Raw genomic sequence first — 11,689 nt, forward strand, 5'->3', positions numbered from 1 at the left:
GCAATGAAAAATATCCTGAATATATCTTCACTGTGACTTCACTCTGAATTGTCTTTTATCAGGAGGATATGAAAAGTGGTAAGCAGGTAGATTTTACAAGTTCATTATGATCCTAAGGGTAAATGGCACAATGGCAGATATACTTAAGGTGGTGAAAATAAAAGCACATGTCCCTTAGAACATAGGTTTGTTTATTCAAAATGTAATTTCACAATCTGGTAACTGACATTTCTTTTTTACATTATTGAGAAAGCCAGAATTACATTGTAGTAGAGGTTTAAGTCAGTAAAGCCAATGACTGGCTTCTTCCTCTCGTCAGACAAACAATGTGAGAGAGAGCAAGAGAGAAGGCATTATATGGAAGCCACTGTGTTTTCACAACCTGATCTTGGAAGTAATAGCCCATCACTTCTGGGGTATTCATTAGAAGCAAGTCACTAGGTCCTATCTGTATGCAAATGAAGGAAATTACCCAAGGGAGTATCAGAAGATGGAGATTATGCATCTTCTCCAGAAGATGGAGAAGGGCCATCTTAGAGGCTGACTACTCTAGCTCCTTAAGTCATAGTTAGCCCCTCCTCCATTGGTTCATTTCAATACTCTTTTCTGAATTTTGATCATTTATTTTAAAAGCAAACCTTGTACCAATTAACCTAACTATAGATAAGACATTCCCTCTTCCTTTTCACAGATCTTAGAAAAAGATATCCTCTCCTATCTACCCTATAGGATTATTAAAAATATAAACTATGAGAATGAAATAACATCTGCTAGAGAACTTATGATATATAGTAATCCCTACTGGGCCATTTTTTTAAACCAACATTGTCATTCAATGGTAATTTCTAAACCTTTATTCTAGACACCATTTGTATAAGTTCCTGAATCATTAATCACTTTTTCCTACTTGAATACCAGTTATAGACAAATTCAAGTCACTACCATTTTATTTATTTATTTTAGTTTCAAATATGTCTCCCAATATCCATCATCTTAAGCAGCAACTACCTCATCCATCTTCAAAGTCAAGTTTCTTAAAGAATAGTGGTAACAGCTAGATCCACATTTTGATCTCACTGCTCTGGTGTCTGCTCCAGTCTGAGAATCATTGGCTTAGACCTTCATAGGAGAACTGGCCTAAACTAATGGGCTCTCTTTTGTTTTTCTCTTCGTTTCTGCAGCATTAGACTCTTCAAAAGCTTCATCACACACCCTCCAAAACATTTTCTCCTCTAACTCTGACAATTTATTCCTATTATTATTTTTATATTCATCTTACCCCACCTGTCCTGAGAATGATGGACTGGTTCTGACTTTTCTTCTTTTATCTTTATACATGTTTTCCCTAGTTCATTCTGCCCAACTTTTCAGTTTGTACATGGAGCTACTAATACTTCCCAAACTCACAGCCCTTGCCCAGTCAACTTCCCTAGGAGTGGACTCATATTTTCAACATCCAAATGAAGGTCATCAAATGTATATCCTCTATCAGTTCCAAATCAACTTGTGTGAAACAAAAACCATCATTTACCTTTCCACAGCTTCCAAATCCATTCCCCCATGCTCTTTATCATAATAACATGAAAAATAACTTTTAGAGTCATCACATTCAGAAAGTTGGCATTCACCTCAAAATCTACCCTCTTCTTATACTTCCATGTAGTCAATCAGACTCCCCCCCTTTCCCAAACCTACATAACCCTCCCCTCTCCTCCCCCTTCCCCTCTAAAGATAAATAAATAAAAATTTAAAAAAGATAAGTTTATAATAAAAAAATAATAAAAAGACTTCCTCTACATTTTGTCTTCTCTTCTACCAGAACCCTTCTCTGGTTCTTTATTGTTATTCCTAGAGCTGCAAATTTTCTTGTTTATTTTCCTTTTATGTGTGCTCCAAAGGGATTGAACATACAACTCAGGCATTTTCTCTGAGTAGGGATCAAACTGGTGACCTTTCACTTTCTAGGACAATGTCCACCCAACAAACTGAGCCACACTGGCCAGGGCATATTTTCTCATAAAACTTTTTATTCTTTTATAAATATCTAACATTTTATTAGTATAACTATACTTTGAAAACTTAGTACTGGTGTTTCAAATATTTGTGAATCTCTTTAATGTCTAGCTTAATAAAAGACAGCTGGAGTCTCGTACCTGCGCCTGCATTCAATTCGATATAATTTGCTGTTTTGGTTGAAATGGAGAAAACCCTGCTTCATGCTATCACTATTAAAAAGTGGAGGAGTATTTTATTAACCTTTGCACATAATTACAAATATCTTCTTCAACATCATAGCAAAACTCAAGTAGTAGTGTCTTAAAATTAGTTACAATATAATAACTAAAATCATATCAATAAATATTCTATAATTAGTGCTACATTAAATTCCATTGGCTTATCACACATTTTTAATGTATCTGTTTTCACATAATATCATGCATTGGCCATTTGGATATTAATAATATATTGAATTATGGAAACTTCCAAATATTGAGCCAGTTTATTATATAATATTTTTAAAATCACATCCATCAATATTACCACTAATCTCATCAGAAAAGTCTTTAAATATTGGAAAGTGATCAGTACAAATTTTTCAAAATTATAATTATCTCTTCAACACTTAAATTTTACCCCGGCAACAAACACTCTTAGTTGTTTTTTTTGTTTTGCTTTGTTTTGTTTTGTTTAAGCAATAGGCTCACTGTGTCATTTTAAAGAACATCTGTCTACCAGCCAAGTCTGAATGGTCACAGTTTTTGCCTGTCCACCATTCTTTTCATTAAAACCAGTGCTCCTGAAAAAGATGGAAACTTACAATGGAAACAATTACACTCGTGCTTTAAAAATAGCTATTATACCTTGATATCCACTAGACTCTTTATGAGCACTTCTCATTTCTTCACACAGGATATTAAATAGCTATGAGCTCAGAGGCAGATTAAGTAAGATTGATTTTATGGCCCCCCCCTCTGTGCATGAATGGTGGTAAAGAATGCATGACTACTAGTACTGTTTGGTACCAAGGACTTTAACCAGGAAGTTTAACCACCACCCTTTTTGTATCATGGATGAAATTGTCAATGCAGTGAAAATAAGTGAATAATCCTACTATTATTATTTAAAATTTTTTTGACTTTGCAAACTTCCTGAAACGATCTCAGGGACCTCTCCCATCACCCTAAGAAGTCCACAGAAGTGTTTAGAGAAGAGCCAATCTAAGAACTCTGTCTGCAGACCTCATGTCCCTGATTTTACACTCACTCTGCTCCCCCATTGGGAGATTTATTATGGTGGACTTGCCAGGTGTATAGTCTCTGAGGTTAGAATGTGGAGATTTAATCTGACTGTGCAATCTATTAGCTCTGTAACTCTAGGAAGTAAACATTACCTATAATTATTATTCCAGAAAAATAATCAATTACAGGCAAGTTAGTAAATTTAGGATTTAGATCCAGCATTGTCTGATGGCATCTACATTTAAAATCTTACATCCTTTATGTGCAAGTCAGGACTCCACATAGTCAGATTTTCTAGTTTCCCTCTCTGCTTTCCTCTGCTCTCACTCTACTCCTAAATAGCCACCTGCTAGGCACCCCATAAACTTGTATAGTCTTGTCATTTACAAACATCAGAAGATATGTTTCATATATAACAAGCTCTGTCCAGAAAATGTCCAGCAAATGTTAATATAACAAGAATGGTTTGTACAACATAGATGTAACCTGTCAGCCAACGAGAGTGGACTGCAATGCACATATGGTAACAATGATGACTTCACTGTACTAGTCAGTAGGGGCAGTAGATGCCATTGAGTGAACATGTGCACTATGTGGTCCTTCCATTCAAAATGACTGAAGGAGTAGAGCAACGATTTGCATCAAATATTGCATTAAGCTTGAACATTCCTCTGTGGAAACTATTTAGATCATTCAGAAGGCTTTCAGGGATGATGCAATGAATGCAGCACAAATAATAATGTAGCACAAATGCTTCAAAGATGGTAAAGAATCTGTTGAAAGTGAGCCACGTTCTGGAAGGCCTGCAACAAACAGAACACCTGAGAATGTTGAATGTGTATGGGCTGCAATTAACAAAGATCAGCAACTGAGAGTGCAAGACCTGGAAGCTGATCTGGAGATTTCAAAAATCTTGTCCAAGATTTTGACTGAGGTCCTTGACATGAAATGTTTCGTGGCAAAATTTGTTCCTTGGCTTCTGCTACCAGAGCAAAGGATCATCCATCGTGCTGCAGTTGCTAATGATGTGATTCAAACAGCTACCAATGAATCATATTTCCTCAAGAAGGTCATAATTTTGAAGGGAGCTGAGGAGTAATTGTCCTATGTACAATGATTTTTGTATCTTCTTCAATAAATGTCTATTTTTCATAGTACATAGCTTGATACTTTCTGGACAGACCTCATCATATATTTGACCCAGGGATCCTCTCTTGGTGGTCAATATTAGTCCCAGTACTGGGGTCCTACATACTTTTATAAGAGCATTAGTGCATTAAATATTTACATAACTGGTTTCTCTTTCTTGTAGGCAGGCATCTTTGATCAGTGGAATGAGTGAAATAATAATTGTTTTTATAACTTTCAAAAACTTCAAAACACTATATAGTTTTAATGTGGAAGATATGAATGAAAGGGGTTTATTGCAAAGCATTCTTATAAATATGTTGGCTTTCAAAGGAAATTATGAGAAAATTTTTTGCAGAGGGTTGGAAATCTCCTCTTATCTAGAGTAGTCTTAAATAAAATCTGGGTTAATTACCACATCTAAAGCTGTCAAAGAGTAAACTAAATTACCATGTATAAAGAAAAATGTGATTTATCAGGGGCAGGAGTTGGAAGGAGGCCTTAACTGAAGAACTAAACTTGTCTAGAACCCAGAGTAATATCCTGGAACTAGTAAGGAATGTATACCAAATGTTAAAAATGTTTTCTTTCACTGGTAAAATATGCATGCATAATGTTTTACATCATAGTTTCTTTCTTCCCAAATATTCTAATCTGGGAAGGTCACCGATGTATAACTTCAAAAAATTGTTATTTTGAAAAATACCTGAGGAAAACAACAAAAGAGTCACCCAATCAGAGCAGATGAAAGTAAAGTCTATTGAAGAGAAAACAAAGGTCCAGAAAGGTTACTTGCTTATTCACGGGTGTGGACAACAAAGGGACACTGTAATAAATCTAACAAATGTAACCTCTGGTCATAAATTTCTGGTGAGCTGGTCATAAATTTCTACCAGGGAAGGTGTGGTAGGTAAGCAGGTCCTAGGCATAAAATGTCTTTAGTAAAGGTCATCTTTGCCCGAAGCAAGCCCTGTCTATTGTTTCTGTGAACCTAGGTTATTAGACCTTTGAAACCCTGATTTTAAAAGTAACCACCCACAAAAAAGCATATAATCTCATTAATTATCCTGTAATCCAGTCCTCGCCTTGCTTTCTTCAATTTTTAGGTAATCTTCCTTAAGGTCCCCTTCTTAATTCCACATATATCAACAAAACTGTAAAACTGTCCTCCAGAGCATGAGAGATCCTGCTTCCAAGTAATGTCTTCAGTTTGGCTCAAATAAACTCAAACATTTTCTATGGGTTTGGACATTTCTTACATTGACATAGGACTGGGGGAAAAAACTTGTGGAAAAATCAAAGGCAAGAAGCAATGTTCAACTCTCGCCAATCTTAAACGCAGACACACATTCAAGCACTTCTAATATTCCTCAGGACATTCAACCAAGGCTCCCTGGGTCACGACTACACCCAGTCTCTGCTGACATTTACTGAGAGGAGCTCCTGAGGGCAAGATGATCCATGGGGCTTGGGTACAAAAAGCTAAAATGTGTATTTAGACCCGGATTTTCTCAATAATGAGAAAGAGTTAATAAAGTGCCTATTGTATAGGGTTGCTTCCGAGGATATATAAGTTAATTTACTAAAAGCACTTAGAATTATTTGGGAGAAAGTTCCTTGATCAATAAATGATTGTTGTTGTAACTGTTATTATTATTGTTATTGATTATTTAATTACATGTAGGTTGAGCTATACCTATATTTACAGAATAGGAGTAATAATTTTAAATATATATATGTATATATATGATGCTCATATTCAAAAGTGTTTCTGATGGATTTTACAATAAAAATTTTGGCGATCACTGACATACACAAAAATGACCTCAACCCCAAATGTGCCTAAACTTAGCCCAGGTCACAGGTGGTACAGAAGAAATAAAGCATACATACAAAAATGTAAATTGTATATGTTGTAAATGTATATATTGTATTTATTATGTACCTATATAGTATACCTTTATATGTACACTATATATATTTATTTACACGTTAGTTTTTTGTATTTTCTTTTTGGATATATAAAGATCTATGATAATATATATATATGTATATATGTGTATATTTATTTTAATATCTAAGATCTGTAAGAACATATACATATATACACATATGGATGTACATATTCTCACAGATCTCAGATATTAAAATCTGGTCAGAGAGTGAGTCCACAATATACACCTCCCTGGAGATGAAGACCTTACTTTTCCTTCACTTCTGACTCTGATGTTTAACCAAGATGCTCAAGCTGCTAACCTGGTGAAGACCCCTAGGAAGGCCACCTGGTGTGAGGACACAGATACACCCAGAGTCATAGAAAGCCTCGGGTTGCCTGTCGACTCTGCTACTTGCAAAAACCTGCCCTTCCTTGGCTTTATTATCTTATCTGAAAAATAAAAGAAAACTAACATTTAACTCACAGCATGCTTTTAATTTTTGTTTGTTTTTAGAATATAATTTACTAGACACACTATCTGGCACAGATTACACATAACAGATACCACTGAACCCTGAAATACAATGGCTGTCTCCTAAAATAGGGCTTGCATTGTAAAATTATTTTTTAATGTTAGATGATTACCTCATTTCTTTAATATAGAAAGCTCCTTGATGACAGGCTCAATCTCTTCCTCCTCTATTATTTCTTAATGCTAAGCCTGAGACAGAGTGCTTGCTGAATCAATATTTGTCCCTTGAATTGAACTGAGCTGGGTGGTAAGATTTCCCTCCCGTTTGGGTTCTTTTCAATGTGTGCTAATGTAAGCTGGAGACTGGATGATCCATTTGCTCAAATATACAGTACATGTGCCCTTGCTTGGCCTGCCAGGCTGTGATCCCCAGCCAAGTTTCAGCTGCAAGACCACATTTTTTTATTCTGGGAAGTTATAAAAATAACAATTCTGCCATCACTTTCTAATTCACAAAGTGACTTTAGTCCTGCGTTCTAATTCCTTTCATTTCTCCTTTATAGGACTGCCAAAAGCCTTGGCCTTTGCTGGCCTTACATATTTAATCAGAGTAACCAGTGCTGATGATTTTTACAGGGAATTAAGTTTGATTTGTTTTGAAACATTTATTTATTCCATATGGCATTTAAAGTGACTGGATTATTTTTGGTGTTGGAATGAAGTTGCACGGACTAGATTCAAATGTTCTAAACACACACACACACAAGCACACACACAGAGAAACCAAGAGCGCAGGAGTGCTTGTGTAGAAAACATCTTCTGTAAAAGGAATTAAGATACAATGGAGGCATCAGATCAGGGGATTTGGCAAAAATCACAAAGATAATTGGGCTGAAATTAAGTGTCCAACATACATCTCCTAGTCTCAGGCCAAGGCTTGGGCCCACACCCCAGTGGATTTCCTCCCTGTGAGCACCAGGTCAGTGCCATGCCCTGTGTCCTACAGTGCCAGCGACATTAGCAGTGACACTCTCTTAGCTCTGAAGAGCGAGGAGAGATAGTGAAGCAGCCTAGTCCAGTCAGTGAGGTCTCTTCATTCTTTCACAGGTTCAGGATAGGAGGGGTCCAGGCCTGAGCCCCAGCACTGTACACAGTGATTGATGATTGGGTACAATTTAGGCATGTGACCTACTTTTGTCCAATCAGTAAAGTCTAGTATTTTCACTCAATACTTGGCTAAAGATAAACACTGTTACTCCAGATCCAATAGCCAGAGATATGCACCCTGACACTACTGCAGCCATTGTCCTGCCAAGGCGGAACAAGTGAAAACAGAGAAAAATTAAAGAAATGTGGAGTCCAAGCGTCTAGCATTGCCTGACATTTACTAACCTGGATGTGAACCAAAATATTGCCTTTATTGTTTAAGCCTATGTGAGTTGATTTCTTTTTTTTCCTTCCATTTCAAAAACAATAAATAACCCTGACCTATAAGTAGAGATGCAGATCGGAACCTGCGTAATCAGTAAATCCTTGTGCTGGGGCCAATAAGGCAAGATGTGCACTATTTCACACATTCCTTTATTGAGTGGAGTAAGAGTGCCCTTCAGCCCCTTAACCATGCGCACAGGGAAAGGTGGTGTTGGGAAGCCCAGTCTCTAATGCATGCTCCAAAGTTGATGCTAAGAAGCATTTTATACCAGTTAAGTGCATCATTGCGCTTTCCCTTCTTTCGTGGTTAGAGGTGTGAGTCACGCTTCCTGTTAAACCCAAAGACAGTGCCTCTGTTTAAAATGAGGTTTTATTATTTGGTAAAGAAATGGAAAGCACACTGGTGCTGTGTCAGTGAGCTGGAAGCAATCTACATTTACCGGGCTGGCACACATGAAAAATGCAAATATGTTCATTTGCAGGGATATGGGTTGGTGGCTAGACTCAAACAGTTTACACGCCCAGGAAAAAGGAAGTTAAACCACAAGCTTAATCCTTGACTAAATCTTGAGGCATTTAGAACCACAAATTAGAAAATTAAAACCAAAGTGTGTCTGCCCTTCCAAAACTGAAGAGCTAAGCTCTTACTTAAAGGCTGGTAAACCCCACCACCATGGCCCATTCCACTTCATTCTTACCCACTGGATTACTTCTTTGGTCTACTACTGTGAGCCTACCTACCTAACACAGAGCTGTGGGCCAGAGACTGGGTAGCAAGCGATTAGGCCTGTGAGGGCACCAAAAGCTTCCAGTGCTACTTAATTGCTCAATGTCTTAAGGAAAACTACAGAAGGTCTTTGGGCTGTCTTGAAAAAACGTTAACCTGATAACTCACTGACCTCACAGTTTGTGTAAGACGCATTAATTTCAAAGTGAAAGGTAATTGTACTCCAAGGGGTGACAGTATGGACAAGGGACAGAAGATTTGCCATGTCATTCAAGATGACAAGTTTCTCTGCAAATGGCAATTCCTAATGATGTGGTGATGATATATTTACTTTATGAGTTCCTTGAATTCATCTGATAAATGCCTTATTTCATTCCACACAGATTTAGCCAGGATGGGCAGGAATTTTTAAGAAAATTGCAACAATTTTTGAGCATTGTTAAGTTAAAACTCTTGTTATTTTTTTATTGATTGATTTTAGAGAGAGAGGGGAAGGGAGGGGGGGACAGAGATCAAGTGATCTGTTGTACCACTTATTGATGCATTCATTGGTTGATTCTTATATGTGCCCTGACTGGGGATCAAACCTGCAGCCTTGGCAATTCAGGATGACATTGTAACCAAATGAGCTACACAGCCAAAACTAAGTTGAAATTCTTAATATGAGAAAAATAATTCAGAGAACAGAAGCTGCTTATGATTCTTTTTTTTTTAATAATGGGCCCTGGCTGGCATAGGTCAGTGGATTGAGTGCGGGCCTGCTAACCAGAGGATTGCAGTTTGATTCCCACTCAGGGCACATGCCTGGGTTGCAGGCCAGGTCCCAGCAGGGGATGCATGAAAGGCAACCATACATTGATATTTCTCTCCCTCTCTCCTTCTCTTCCCCTCTAAAGATAAATAAATAAATAAAATAAAAATATATAAAAATAAAAAATTAATTGTTGGAAGAGCCTAAAAATAAACCCATCATATGTGGTCAAATGATATTTGATAAGGGAGCCAAAAAACTCAATGGAGAAAGAACATTCTCATCAATAAGTCATGCTATGAAAATTGGATATTCACATGTGAAAGAATTAAACTGAATCCCCTCCTGACATCACTCACAAATATTAACACATAATACATCAAAGGATTAAGTGAAAGATTTTAAGCCACAAAACTCCTAGAAGAAAACATAACAGTATAGCTCTTCGATGCTTGTCTTGGCAGTGGTTTTTTGTAAACGACACCTAAAGCACAAGCAGCAAAAGCAAAAATCCACAAGTGGGACCACATCAAGATGAAAAGCTTTGCACTGAAAAAAAAAAAGATCAGAAAAATAAAAGGGGAACCTATGGAATGGGAGAAAGTATTTGCTAACCCCGTATCTGATAAGGGTTAATATTCAAAATATATAAAGGATTCATACAATTCAATAGCAGGACAATAAACAATTCAGCTTTTTAAATGGGCAAAGGACCTGAATATGAATTTTCAACTTTAAATATGAATATATATATATATATAAAGATCTATGAGTGGTCAGCAGATTATGAGAAGACGCTCGACATCACTAATTATTAGGGAAATGCAAATCAAACCACAATTAGGTACCACCTCACGCCTGTTAAGATGGCCATTCTCAAAAAGACAAGAGTTAGCAAGTGCTGGGAGGAATGTGGAGAAAAGGGAAATTGTATGCACTATTTTCGGAACTATAAATAGGTATGGCCATTATGGGAAGCAATATGGAGGCTCCTCCAAAAATTTAAAATAGAAAACTACAATATATTCTAGTAATGCCACTTCTGGGAATACAGCTAAAGGAAAATGAAAACACTACGTGAAAGAGACACCTGCACACCCAAGTTCACGGCAGCAGTGCTCACAATGGCCAACACGTGGAAACAGCCTGAGTGTCCATCAGTGTATGAATGGACAAACAAGTTCTGATATATATATATATGATATATATATATATATATACACACACACACGCGTGTATATACACACATTTGTATATATCGCATCATATATACCACATGTACAATGGAATATTATTCAGTCATAAAAAATAAGAAAATTTTGCCATTTGCTCCAAGATGGATGGACCCTGAGGGCATTTGCCTAAGGGCAAAAAGACAAGTACTATGTGATATTACATGTAGGCTCCAAAAAGAAAAAGGTCTGATTTCTGGTTGGGAGAAGTGCAGGGAGAATTGGATAAAGGTGGTCAAAGGTACAAACTTGCAATTATAAGAAAAATAAGCCCTAGAGACGCAAAATACAACAGGATGACTATGGTTAACAGTTCTATGGTATATTTAAAAGTTATTAAGACAGTAAATCCCCAAAGAGTTGTCATCACAGAGAAAAACATTTTTTTTCTTGATATCTATACGACATGATCATGTTAACTAAACTTGTGGTTATCATTTATATGTATATGGGGCGGGCAAAATTAGGTTTAAGTTTTTTATAATGAATACTAATATAAGAATAAACTGTATTTTGCATCCAGGTTATGGGCCAGGTCTCCAGTAGGGGACATGTGAGAGGCAACCACACATTGATGTCTCGCTCACTCTCTTTCTCCTTCCCTTCCCCTCTGTCTAAAAATAAATAAAAATCTTTTTAAAAGAGTCCATACTACACTGACTGGTATGGCTGGGTTGGTTGGATATCATCCCACAAAGCAAAACATTGCTGGTTTGATTCTCAGTCAAGGCACGTGCCTGAGTTGTGGGTTTGGTCTCCGGATGGGGAGCATC

This window comes from Artibeus jamaicensis, unplaced genomic scaffold, assembly GCF_021234435.1.
Source record: "Artibeus jamaicensis isolate MK-2021 breed Jamaican fruit bat unplaced genomic scaffold, CSHL_Jam_final contig_923, whole genome shotgun sequence".
In the NCBI taxonomy this organism is placed as follows: domain Eukaryota; kingdom Metazoa; phylum Chordata; class Mammalia; order Chiroptera; family Phyllostomidae; genus Artibeus; species Artibeus jamaicensis.